The sequence below is a fragment of the Miscanthus floridulus genome, chromosome 1, assembly GCF_019320115.1.
Source record: "Miscanthus floridulus cultivar M001 chromosome 1, ASM1932011v1, whole genome shotgun sequence".
Taxonomy (NCBI): domain Eukaryota; kingdom Viridiplantae; phylum Streptophyta; class Magnoliopsida; order Poales; family Poaceae; genus Miscanthus; species Miscanthus floridulus.
Genome location: NC_089580.1, coordinates 50,497,504 through 50,511,784, shown reverse-complemented (window position 1 = coordinate 50,511,784; position 14,281 = coordinate 50,497,504).

Here is a 14,281-nt window from a genome sequence, read left to right as displayed (position 1 = left end):
TATCCTCCTGACCGATCTTGACTATGAAGCGCCAAGGGTCAGGGCATATGACGAACAGGGAGCCGAGGTGTCCCTTGAGGACGCCATGGACCAGCTGGATGAAGCACGCGATGTTGCCCTCCTCTACTCGGCCAAGTACCAGCAAGTGTTGCGACGGTACCACAGCCGTTGAGTGCGGGGTCGGGCCTTCAACGTCAGAGACCTAGTCCTTTGCCTCGTCCAGAGCAGCAAGGACCGCCACAAGCTCTCTTCACCGTGGGAGGTGCTCTGACCAGGCGCCTACAAGCTCAAGACCATCGACGGCGAGGTCTTTGTCAATGCCTAGAACATCAAGCAACTATATCGCTTTTACCCTTAATAAATGCACATTTTCTCTTATCAGTTTTGCTATCAAACTCCCTGACCTTTAGTGACACCTGACCCCAGCAACGGCGGGGGGTCAGGCCTCACTCGGGGGCTAATAAGAGCGTACCTATCCGATAGACATTCTCTACCGTGGACAGGCCGACGATCACAAAGACGAGCCGACCCTCGACCGGACCCCCCGCTACGCGTGGGGGCTCAAGGAAAGTTAAACTCGCAAGGAGACTGAACGCACGGTCATAGAACGATGGCCCAGAACCTAGGGAGGGGGTACATGTGAAAACAAGAGACATTTTTCTCCTACTAAATGTCACTATCCTCTCCTCGATCTTTAGTGACACCTGACCCTAGCAACGGAAGGGGGTCGGATCTCACTAGGGGGCTAATAAGGCTATAAATACACCCTTTCTGAAACAGTCGTCGTGCCCGACCTCTTCCTCACGTTAAACCTAGTGGCTAGGTCTATGAAATGAACGACTGAGCAAGGCTGGTCAGACTACAAGAAACCTACGCCCCAGCGGCTATGGTACTCTTGCTTACCAGCGTGATCAAAGTTTCTCTTCTACACCTCGGGCCCTACGGTCTTAACAAACAGAAGGGTTGGAACACACTAACCCCTTTTCACACATAAAAAGGGAGGAAAAACAAATTTGATCAAACGAAACAAAATGATAAGCTTGTTTGGATAGTACAGAGGGGTCGGAGCTTGTCCGCTTGTTACATAAATGATTGCCCGACCTATCTAGCTAACTAACCCCTCTAGGGGTGAACTATGCTCTCTATTCTATCCGCTAGGTCCTGCGAAAGGGGAGCCACCACCGCTTCCATGTCCTCTAGCTCGTGGACTTCATAGCTAGGCGCGAAGCCATGGCTCATCACCTCTAGATCGATGTTGTCCCCATAGCGATAACGAGCAATCACGAAGGATTGATTGACCCCGGTGCGAAGGGCATTCCTCTCGAGTTGGCGCACCCGCGTTGTGATCTCAATGGCATGGGCCATGAGCGAACTGGTCCCCTCCGACCGCACCACCTCAAGGTCATCCTAGACCACTCTGAGGGTGATGCTCAGGATATTGAGCTCATCGCTCTCTTCCTGAAGATTCCTCCTCACCTCAGCAAGGTCCACGGCTAGCCTGACAGACATGCTCTCAGTCTTTAGCTTCTAGGTCATCATGTTTCTGAGCTTGGCTTGGATGGAGCTGACCTTCTGCTACACATCGTCACGCTCTTGGTTGGCCTGGTCACGCTCTTGGAGGGCCTGGTCGTGCTCCTCACGAGCCATGCCATGCTCCGAGCAGAGCCTCTCCGTGGTTTGGAGCAGCTCATCCCGCTCCTTGCACAACCGGGCGACCGACGCGGAGTCTAGACTCGCCCTCTTCTCTAGGGCCACGAGCTTCTCCTCAGCCCCTAGCTTTAGCTCCCTTTCCTTCTCAACCTCGGCCAGAAGGTCGAGGATCCGCTGGTGGGTCTTGGTGTCCTTCGGGAGTAGCTCGTCCTTCTCCTTCCTGACTTTGGCGGTCTCCTCCTCGTCCCTCCATGATCTCACCGACAGGGCCTCGAACGCCCTCTCAGCCTCGTCAGCATGTCGTGGGCTCCGCCTCGCCTGGCCTCTAGGGGAGTGAAAGCTCTAGTTTGGTTTTGGTGAATTGATGAAACCCTAAGTGCTAACCTAGTTTATCAAGTGATCATGAGATAGGTAGCACACTTCAAGTAGAGAAGCTAATGAAGATCATAACATGACAATGGTGATGGCATGGCGATGATCAAGGGCTTAAACTTAAAAAGAAGAAAGAGAAAAACAAAAAGCTCAAGGCAAAGGTATAAACCATAGGAGCTATTTTGTTTTGGTGATCAAGACACTTAGAGAGTGTGATCACATTTAGGTTTGATAGCCGTACTATTAAGAGGGGTCAAACTCGTATCGGAATACGGTTATCAAAGTGCCACTAGATGCTCTAACTCATTGCATATGCATTTAGGATCTAGTGGAATGCTAACACCCTTGATAATGTTTGTGAAAATATACTAACACATGTGCACAAGGTGATACACTTGGTGGTGAGCACATTTGAGTAAGGGTGGAGAAGTTAGAAGTGAAAAGGAGTTGGTCGCGAAGATGCTGGCGTCGGTCAACTTACCGGACGCTGGCTGCTTGCGTCCGGTCGAACTGGTCGGTCGGCACAATACCTAGGGTATTGCATCGGATGCTGGTCTATGTCCGGTCAAGGTGGACCGGACGTGTTTGGTCAAAGAAATACGTCTCGAGGAGCTTACTGTACTCGACCGGACGCTGTGGCTCCAGCGTCCGGTCAGTTTTGCCGGAGCATCCGGTCAGCTTCGTAGCCGTTGAAATCTAATGAACAACGTTTGAAGCTAGTGGTGCGTGGCGTCCATCAGTGGACCGAACGCTGAGTCCAGGGTCCGGTCAGTATGACTGGAGCGTCCGGTCAGAGCGCAGTGTGCCCAGTGAAGGGGTATAACGGCTCTATTTTGTGGGGGCTTCTATTTAAGCCCCATGGCCGACTGTGACAGAACTGCCCAATTTATACAAGATCAAGTACGGCTGTCCCCGCTTAACACATTGACACGTGCATACTCTCACTTATATAAACCCGGTAGTCTGCCGAGTGTCACGCAGGACCTCGGTAAATCAACATCACAACCAAGATCGCGTGATTAAGTAAATACACATCACATACGTAGAGTTGCAGTGGAAATAATATTACAAATGGTTTCACAAATAATAGTATAAGTTTGGGTTTAAAAACTGATTAGTGAAAACAACATTTGCTTTCAAAGGATTACATTGATATAAGTTCCAAATACATTGCTAGCATAAGTGACATCCTCAGACAAAAGCATGTAGATGAGAAGTGAATATAGAGTCACCGAGCCCACCGGTGGTTAGCCACCATCTTCAGCAGGCCAAAACCTCACCTGCAACATGGTGGGATAAACCCTGAGTACTCGAATATACTCAGCTAGACTTACCCGTCATAACCAGAAGTAAAATTGACTCCAAGGAGTATGCAAGGCTTTATAAGTGGAGGTAGCTTGACAACATTTTGCATAAAAAGCGATTAACTTAATTATACAATTATAATTCTGTCATCAAGTTAATTATAACTATCCATCTCTAGATTAGCAACTATCATGTGCCAAACGTGTGGTATATCTTTTTAGATCATACAATAGTAACCATAGCAGGTGCAGTAATTCCATGTTTATCCGAACCATCACATTCCATAATACAATTACTACGATGTTGGGACTAGCCAAGTTTCTCACTATCCAGGAGAGACGGCGATTCGAATCGATTTCAACCAGCTGGGAATTTATTCCTAACACAAACCCAGGTAGAGTAGATCATTAGTCACCTTAGGTCACCTTTGGTACAACTCAGATCCACATTTCATGGGTACATACCATGCCGCACAATCTGGGACACCAGATGCCAGGATGTTCAGGCCTAGCCTGCCCTTGGGCTCAATCTGATCACCCCCCCCCCCCCCCCGCAAGGAGCGCACAACAGAATGGGTCCCAGCCTGAGTTGAGCTACTTGGCTTCGTAGTCGGAATAAGTTATCCGGCCAGCTAAGTGATAGGCATGCGTTCAATCTTGTCAGAAGCGCCAACAATGGTACGGTCCTTAATCGACATAGACGGAATCACATAAGTCAACCTACACATAGACTCCGCCCGGTCTTGATTTACTTTTACCCCATGGTTCTTTTCCACGATAGCAAATATAGCCAACCGTGCTCCGGTTTCCACCTATCTCTCGCAGGTGACAGGAAATCACCCGACTTCTACCAGTCTAAGCATGGCTAAGCATATGTTTGATCCTGGACCTACACAGGGTTAACGATGTATATCTCTGGACAAGGAATTTATATGCATCAAGTGGTTCCATTCAACTCTTATAACCTAATGCAGCAATCATAAGAACTTGAGTAATATTTTGTAAAATACTGGGAGACTTAGAATGCTCTGGGGCTTGCCTGGAATCTGACACAAGTCAGTTCAGTTAGCTTGCACCGACTTGGTGACATCTCCGGTCCTAGCACTTGCTTAGTCCTTCCATCTTCGGGATAGATCCACCAAACCCAATCTTCGAGTTAGGCTCCACATCACATCCTTCATGTGGTTCATCTAGCATACCTAAATGAGATGCAAGATGCATGTGTATGAATGTGATGAATGGTAACACAAGATGCCTCACATAAGCATTCAAGACCAACACAAGATTATGCAAAACATAGACACCAATAGCTATTTAACTAACATCACACAACTAACCATAGAGAGCAAGTACATCAAGCATGACACAAGTTTAACAAGGTCACAAGTATCATAACTTGACCATCAACAAGGGCATAAGCCACACTTAGCAACACATGGAGTAAACAACCACAACTAGCATATGTCTATTTCTGGACTGGAAACAATAGCTTCATGTTAGGATCATAACTAGAGTTATACAAATCCAATAGCCATGCAATAAGACATTCTGGAAAGCTTATGAAATTTTATACAATTCATATTTAATCCTCTTAGCATGATTCTCAAGTTAACTAAGTCAAATATACCCATTTACAGAAACTGGTCCACAATTGACAGAGAGCAGCCATATCTGAAACTCAACTTTAAATAGGCATAACTCACAAACTACTTGGCCAAATGACACCAAATTTTAACAGCAGATAGATACATGAATTATATACAACTTCCTTATTATCATTTAGGTGTGATTCAAATCCTAACTAGATCAAACACTAGCATCATCCAGATCTGCTCCGAATATAATCAAAACTTGACAGAAGACTTAAAAGTCATGTAACTCCTAAACTATCAGGCCTATGGTCTTACAATTTGAACACAAGCAATATTATGAAATTTTCTACAACTTTTGTATTCACTACAACCATAGCAAACATCATTTACACCACAAAAATGATTGCACAAGCAAAACTGCAAATGCAGCCCAACAGCAGTGGTACAGAAAACTGATAGAAACTTCAGAGAAGTATAACTAGAGTTCGAGACCTCCAACAAACATGAACCATAACTTTTTGAAAAGATTAGGAAGTTACGTACAACTTTATTATTCTAATATTAAGATTATTCTATAGTTAGAAGGGTCAATTAATCCAATAATTGCATCTCTGTCCAAAACATAGACAGAAACTGACATACCACTTTAAACAGCTATAAATGAAGTTATATATGTCCAATAAATTTGGTTCTAGACTTTTTAGAAAGCTTGTCAAATTCTAAACAACTTTGTTGTAAACACCTCAAGCTAATTATACTATTAAGAAGGCCTCACAGTAAGAAAAAGGAAACCCCTCTCTGGGTTTGGGCAGAAACAGCCACTGAGATTCAAGCAATTATAACTCAAGATCCACTTAACCAAAATTCATGATATTTATCTTTTTGAAAAGCTTAAGAAAAGTACTAAAACTCATATATTGTCATAAAATCATGATTCATAACTGAACTGAGTCAATTAATTCAAACATGCAGAACTGTTCAGAATAGGAGCAAATCAAAAAGAGCATTTGTTATTTTTATAACTCTTAAACTATAAATCCTAAACCCCTGACATTTTTACCAAACAACAACAATCACCTTAGTAGCACTCCACAAAATTTTCACATTTATTTGAGCATAAAAACTGCAGTTATGAAAAAGACAAGACATGGCAAGTATCAAGAACCTATCTGCATAGATCTATTTTTACAGCACAATATTTAAACTAAAACATGCCATATTATAGATCTAGTGCATAGAGAATTTCACAAGGATTCCAAAAAGTCCACATTTGTTATTTTACGATTTTTCTACTAATTATTACAATTTTCCAAAGTTAAGCACAGAAATCTGCAAAAGAAAAGATTAAACCGAAAAAGGAAAATACTTTTGCATTAGGAACCCTGGAAATCATAGAAACCAACAAAGCTCATATGTGTAAATACATGTGTCTGGCTTTTATGCAAAGTGAACACATGAAAGAGCTTCTATTTATGATTCACCCCGTCTTCTTCAACCTCACGACGCCGGACGCCGTGAAGGGGCAGCGTCGTCGGGTCAGCTAGCAAGGGGGGGGCGTCGGGGTTGGACCTGGGGCGCTGGGATCCGGCTGTGGCTAGCCCTCGGCCACGCCTGACCCTTGATCGGCCGGCTGCAGCCAGCAGCAGCCTGGCCGTGGCACCGGTGGCGACGAACTGCTGTGGCGGCGAACTACGACAGAGGAGGGGCTACCGGTTAGAGCTTGGGGACTAGACAAACGAGGGAGTTACCCAGGCGAGGTTGGAGTAGCTGTAGGTCTTGGAACCAAAGGACGGCGTGGTTGCTATGGTGCATTTGCGGCAGCGGCAATGGCTGCCTGCGGTCGCCATGTCTGGCTCAGCAAGGGAGAAAGAAAAAGAATGCAGAGGAAGGGAGAGGGAGAATGGAGAGGGCAGGGGAAAACAGGCCTCATGTTCAGCTTTCATGCACCGGGGCGAGGTGGCGACGGCGCAGACACGGGAGGCCACGTGGCGCTAGCAGTCTGCACGGCGACGACACTGTTCAGAAATTTCAAATTTCCAATTCTACCTCAAACATACCACTGAAACCCATAGTTCGTGCCTCCGTAACTTCTAAACCACTTAGTTTTGGCACAATCCGTAGTAATCAAAATTGTAGAGCTACGCGACATCTACAACTTTTCTTAAAGCGTCAAAGTCTCATTTAGCCTGGTTGGAGAGATACACGGCTACGAAGAGGGGTACATGAAAACTGAAATTGTGAAATTCAGGCATCACAGACTTAGCCAATTTTTCGGACTCTGAAAACCGCAGTAGATTCAAAGTTGGAGCCTCGGTTTGACTTGCTTACAAGATGATCTAGCTCTTGGTCCAAAAACAAAGTTTATTCTACTACACTCAAACTTCAACTTTTATTTAGGTTCCACTGCCATGCAAACACTCTAAGCCATAGTTCAAACTAAGTCAAAGTAGCATCACGATAAAGCTTAAATTACCATTTTTGATCTATTGGAGCATTTTTTGGCCACTTGTTCAACATGAACCCTTCATAACTTTTATTCACAAGTGTAAGTAGAGTTGTTTGAGCAAGGTTGAAATGTTTGTTTGTCATTACATGTTCTTATTCACCTAATAAAGTAATTTAGGCGAGGACATAACTTGTCATTTCATGTGATTTCTTGATTCCAAACTTTATGAAACTTTTCCAATCATCCATGTGGGTGGAAATTGATGTGAGGCACATGAAAGAAGCACCTTCAACATTACTTAGGTATATATCTAAAAAGGGCCAATAAGCAAGCAAAGGTGTGTTGCCCAAGTTTAAGTTGGAGCTCGCTCTTGTAGAATTGATCTTGACACCGTCATCACCACTTAACATGTCATGTTTGAGCTCAACCCATTGCTTAACTGGTGGCAAACACCTGGGGTGTTACAGCCCTCCCCCCTTAAAGGAATCGCGTCCCGAGATTCAGGACGAAAGACTTTTATGGAAGAGAGACATGTTACCAGTTTCTAATATCAGCGATAGCTTTAGGCTACATAGCATTGAAGCATTAGAGGGACCAAAATGGCCGAGATAACTTTCTATACTTGTTCTTTGTGGTAAAGTTTTGTCAAAAGAATTTCCTTCATTGGCTTCCATAAAGCACTGTTACATTGGGAGGAATCCAAGATAGCACTGTCTTGCGTACTTCGTCCTCGATGTACGAAGAGTGATTCAAGCATAGACTAACTACTTGTAACATATACTTCCCTAGTGGATATAGCACATACCTTATGGACTTTGCACTAGATCATAATCTTTTGAAGGATACTCGTTGCAATGGTTCCATGTGTGCAGTTCTCTTTCTCTGATAACAATATTGTATGGTCTGAGTCTGCTGAGTGAGTGGTAAACGTAATAGCTGACTCGGTCGGCTCAACATTCTCGATGATCATTCCTTAGGGAGCCTTTGGATCTAAGTTGCAACAGTGATCTGGGTTGAATCTGATGCAACCTCTTGGGTAAAAACACATATAAGGTACCAAAGGCATGTCAGCATTGGAGAACCATTGGCGCGTACGGCCTAGGTGCATAGTGGCGCGGCCCAAGCGCGGACAGTGTTTTAGCGATTAGGCCCCTAAGCTTTCTCTAAATCAACTCACTGTACAACACACTATTTACGTGAGCCTCGTATTTAGCAAAAAGGACCATGTATAAAACTTCTTCTTAGGCTTCTCACCTCGGCTCCTCCCACAAAATAGAGCACCGGCCAGGAGCCCATCCGCTGGCCATGGAAACGGCTTGCCGGTGACGATCAGCAGGCGGTGGTGCAGTGGCTCTAGCGCGAGACCAAGGGAGTCCACGCGTGTTCGAGCGCGCTGCGTGCGCGGAGGCAGCGAGGGCGCGGCCACGCCGGAGTGCAGGGCACACGCGGCAGCGTGGAACAACGACAGCGACAGCAAGGGGAGCTGGGCGCAGACGACGGCGGAGCGCTGCGGCCCTGGCGCGCTGAGGAGCAGCAGGCACTGAAGCAGCCGACGGTGCCATGGAGCCGCAGACCTAGCGCGGACCTGAGAAACACGGGCGTGCTCGCGCACGGTTAGCAGCAGGGCACAACAGCGGCTTTCCACGACCCGGTGATGGCCACGGTGACGGGAAAAGGAGTGGGTTCGGTGCGGCACGCAGAAGAGATGAGGCAAGGCAGAGCAGGAGCTGTGCGCGGGGAGGCGTTTGCACCTAGGAGAGTGAGAAACCGGTCTGACTAGTCTTGGCCTTAACATGATGCGCCGCGACTGCGAAGAGACAACACGACACCGGCATCGGCATGGCCTGGCCTAACTGGGCATCCTCACCACAGTGGTCGGCACAAGAACGCACATGGCCGATGACGGTGTAGACAAGGCGTGCAGGCACGCCAATGCGAGCAGAGGCCGACAGGCAGCGGCGCAGGCCACAGATGCACCAGGGGTTCAGCCAACCTTCTTTAAAGCGCTCTCAGGAAAAAGGACGCGAGGGAGAGAAACATGCCGCCATCCCATCGTCTCTAATCAGCCCGTCCTCGCTCTAAACAAAAGAGAAATGCACATGCATGCTTGTATTAGACTATTGTTGCGAGTTGCTAGCTAGGGGCTAGGGAGATGGAGCATGCGTGCAATTGCAAAGATGAGACCCGGCCGGCCGGCGGACTGAGCTTTGCTTCGCGGTGAAGTCTCACGCACCAGGCCACATGTCCATGCATCCACGGAACACAACTGATAAAGACCGAGGGACAATAGAGGCAGGCAGCGCTACCACGACAAGGCATTAATCCTGACGTGACCACAGAGGCAGGCGGGTGTTCGACAATGCAGTATGTGTGTGCATATATATATATATATATACATATGTGTGTGCAGGGCCATGCCCCATGGATGTGCAGGCCGTGCAACCGTACAGGGCCTCAGATTGTTTAGTGCCTCAAATTTACCGTCCATCAGTGAAATTGTTGTGGTACTACATCGGTAGACTGATAGCCGTCTACACGATCTACGTTGTTCTGTCACTCCGTCGTACTAATCTCCCGGTCTCCGCTAGGCTTGGAAATCTCAAGTATGCGTGTAAAGGATGCGGGCTGCCCATCCATAGTGCCCTAAACTGCGTGGTATTGTCTTATATAGTTTGCTAAAAAAGGTATTTTAACCCTAAGCGCAATATTTAAAATTTTAACATTCGAGAAACTCGTTTCGGTAATTTTTCTTAGGCCTAAATCGCAGTGCTAAACGAGATCATAACACCGAGGTGTTACAACCAACCCCCCTTAAAAAGAATCTCGTCCTGAGATTCGAAACAAGAACCAGAAGGGAAAAAATGCGATTACATTTCATAGATCAGGGATTACCCGAAAGATTACATGACTTCGAATACTAAACCACACGGGGATCTAGGGATACATGGTTAAGAGCAACTTGATACAACCAAGATCTAATCCAGAAGTCGAGATAGATGAGGACAATGGAGAAACAACAAGATAATGATTATCCAAATCATGGCGTAGCACCAACAAATCCAGAAACAGTCAACTGAGAAGTAAAACATCATGAATCTTAAGGCCAACTAACCAAGGGAACTTGAACTTCTTCGACGAACTAGATCCTTCCTTCTTCTCAGATCACACCATCACCTCAGACTGACAAACCTAGCTTCACAACGTCGACTGGATTTCGTAGCTCTGCTATGAATGTGAGAGGAATGGGGATGAAGAAAAGCAAGGACCAAGGGCATCTTATATAGGTGAACGGAGGTGGGGCACAACACATTGGAAACGGATGCAGCGGGGATGGGATACACAGACGGTGCATGCTGTGGAGATAAGGTCGGGGACATGGTGTGCTTCCTGCGCGAGCGGCAGAGGGGGAAATAAAGGAGATGAGAGGAGGGTCCGCTCAACGAGGTAGGCGTGTAGGCGATTGTGTCACCAAAAGAAGAAAGAAAGGGAAGGGGAAATGGGGGGTCCGGTATGGGGACGAGGCGCGAGAGTCGGGAGCCAACCGGATGCTGGAAAAAGGAGCAACGCACAGTGCACAAAGACGGTGAGCACTGCACGATGCCATGGCCACGCGAAAACGGGGAGCTAAAGACCCGATACAGACAACGTTCGTAGGGCACGCAGCGAAATGACCCAGCATGCGAAGCACGGTCAACTAAAAACAGGGTTGGGACATGACGTCCACTCTAACTTTTCTATTACTCCCGGCTATCCACTGTTAACCTTCCTTACTACTCTTCTTTTTCTTTCCTTTACTTGACCACATCCGTCTTTCAAGTGGACTGGGACCATGTCATACTTTCTTCCTCCAAAACCATCTCCTCTTGGTTACTAGAGAGAACACCTCTGCATCAACCCGTTGTGGATTTCCCGTTTGAACACCTGAACATTTCCAAGGAGAAAATTTTTAAAACAAATGGTACAACGGTGTAACTCAGCAAAGGTACTTGGTCAATAACCTCGATACCAGCGCGTGCCGAGCAGCATCACCATGTGGCAGCTGTTCCATAGGGAGCCCTCGGTTTTGTCACGGCACTGTAAGCTATTAACCAGGCAACTACTACCAACTTACATGCCATGAAGGCAGTGGGGTCGTAGACCACAGAATAAGGGGAGTATTGTGATGGAAAATTCAAACAACAAGGGTTCCCTTCACAACAAGGGACAAGGAATCCAACGGTGGATTTGGTTTAAAGAGATTCAAGTGTTCTGTTGGGACATCCACCATTAGTCGATACAGTGTCCTATATTATCCAATCATGGCTGATCTGCTGGTATCTGAATGGCAACTTCTCTTGTAACTCACTTAACATCGCCGTTGAAAACTTGGAGCACGTCTAACGAGACTTTAAAGTAAATGAATGCAATAAACACAGCGAAATAACTAAAATGCATGTTCCAACGATCTTATACGGGTACAACGTATAGACACTCAGGCTCCCTTTCATGACATAGCATTCACCTACGGTCGAACAAGCTCAACCACTATGGACGACAACAATGGCAAGAGTACAATACCAGAGGATAGTGACGAAAAATACTACTACTACAGGTACAACATCCCAAGGAAACTAATCTACATCCTCGTGGGGCAATGGCTGAGCGAGAGGAATCAAGGGTTCTTCTTCTGACACTTCCGAGGGTGGAGGTGCTGGTGGTGCTGCAACACTAGTTCTTCTTCTCTCGGGTGGGTGGATAGGGATCCCTTCTAAGATCGGGGCATCCTACCTTTTAGCAGCCAGTGTCCTCTGCTCAACCCTGGTGACAAGATAGGCCACCCACAACTGATGAACATGCTGATCTTTGGCCCCCTTTAGAGTTTCCTCCATGGCAGCCTCTCGGCTCTCAGCAGCTGCAGCGCTGGCATGCACTTCGGTGAGCTGCACCTAGAGCATCTGGTTAAAGATCTCGGCTTCCTCGGCGTGCCGAAGGCACGCCCTTAGCTCCAAGGCTTGACGGTCATACTACTCATCTAGAGTGAGCAGGTATGTGGTTAAGTGCACCATGGTGGGACTATCCTCTTACACATCCTGTCCTTGCAAAGCCTCCATGCGGGCCCTCCATGCCCACTGATTCTTGTCCAAAGGAGGAAAGAACCGCATGGGGGTACAAGCAATGGGCTCCTCATAGATCTGGCAGAGGTACCGCAAGGCTTTGTGGGCCACAACCTAGTAGGTGTCGATGAAGCGAAACCCGGTTGCGGTCACACTCTAGGCTTCCATGAGGTCAGGGAACTCTTCACTCTTTCCGATGTAGATGGTAACCTCACACCGCTCAGTGCCATGCTCCTCATACTCATGGCCCTCATACTCGGGGCGATCATTGACTCCGAGCTTTTGCAAGGTGGCATGCAGGATTCTGGGAAAACCCTCAACATTCAGGCAGTAGGTACTAACCTAGGCTCCTGCCATCTTTGGCGGTGGTTGCAAGGAAGGCTGAGCAAAAAGCTGGCTCAAAGGAAAAGCTAAGCGAGCTAAAGTGCATTGAGTGGTGGTACCAACGGCTAAGCCAGGCTCTACTTATAAAGGCGGAGCATTCAGTGGTCCTGGCGTGGTTCAATAGGGTTCTCGCGTAGGATCACTATGAATGAATCAACCAAATTCTGCGCGTTTGAGGCGAGCGACGTGTGATGCCATTACTGACTAGTACGACTGCAGGGCAAGGGTCTGACAAGAGCACAGAAAGGGGTATGGGGAGACGTGGGTCATGACCGGCGTGAACCACGGGCGAACGCAAAACATGAAGCCACAGTGCAGACCTAACTCTAGAATAGGAACAAGTTAGTCGTGCACAATACGACACGCGTGACACCTATGGATGGTGTATCTACCAGCAATACGAGCGCTACAATGCACCAATGGAATATGCATGAATGCACGTCCTATACGTCCTTCCACTGTTGCCAACATATAGGGCAACCGTCCTAAGATTTTTGGCACATCGTTCTCTCCCTGTAACTAGTTGATACTATCAAACTATGCTCGAGTCAGTGTACCTACAAAAAACTTGATCAAACCTATCTAAGTCAGTAGAGTGCCATCTATCCTGGATACATAACCATAGTAATAGGGCTACTTATATAACTTCACATATAAACGTCCTAACTTTTTGCAACAATGGGTTGTCAAATTTTAGTTTAGAAAAGGTTTTTAAAGCTTTATTTCCTCATTTATGCTCTGATACCACCTGTGGCAGAACCGCCTAATCTAATGCCTCACAGGAGTGCTCGTCTTCCATTAGACACTAAGCACTCAAGGGAGAACACTAGATTACTCGGTTCCGTCGGGCACACCCTAGGGGAGAACCCAAAAATCCACATTTTTGCCATCAGGATCACAAATAAGAGAATAAAGCTTACATCATTCGTAACCATTTCTTATATCACTTTTAATACAACATCAGAGTATAATATCTATTAATATAACAGCGGAATGAAATCAAATTATCAGAGTTAGAAATAATTGAATTGCACAGCGGAATAGAAACATGTGAATAGTGTAACAGAACCACCCAATTTATACAAGATCAAGTACGGCTGTCCCCGCTAACATGTTGACACGCGCATACTTTCACTCATATAAACCCGGTAGTCCGCCGAGTGTCCCAAAAGACCTCAGTAAATCAACATCACAACCAAGATCACGTGATTAAGCAAATACACATCACATACACAGGTTTGCAGCGGAAATAATATTACAAATGGGTTCACAATTAAAAGTACAAGTTTGGGTTTCAAAATTGATTAGTGGAAACAACATAGCTTTCAAAAGATTACATTAATATATGTTCCAAATACATTGCTAGCATGAGTGACATCATCCGACAAAAGCATATAGATGAGAAGTAAGTATAGAATCACCGAGCCCACCGATGGTTAG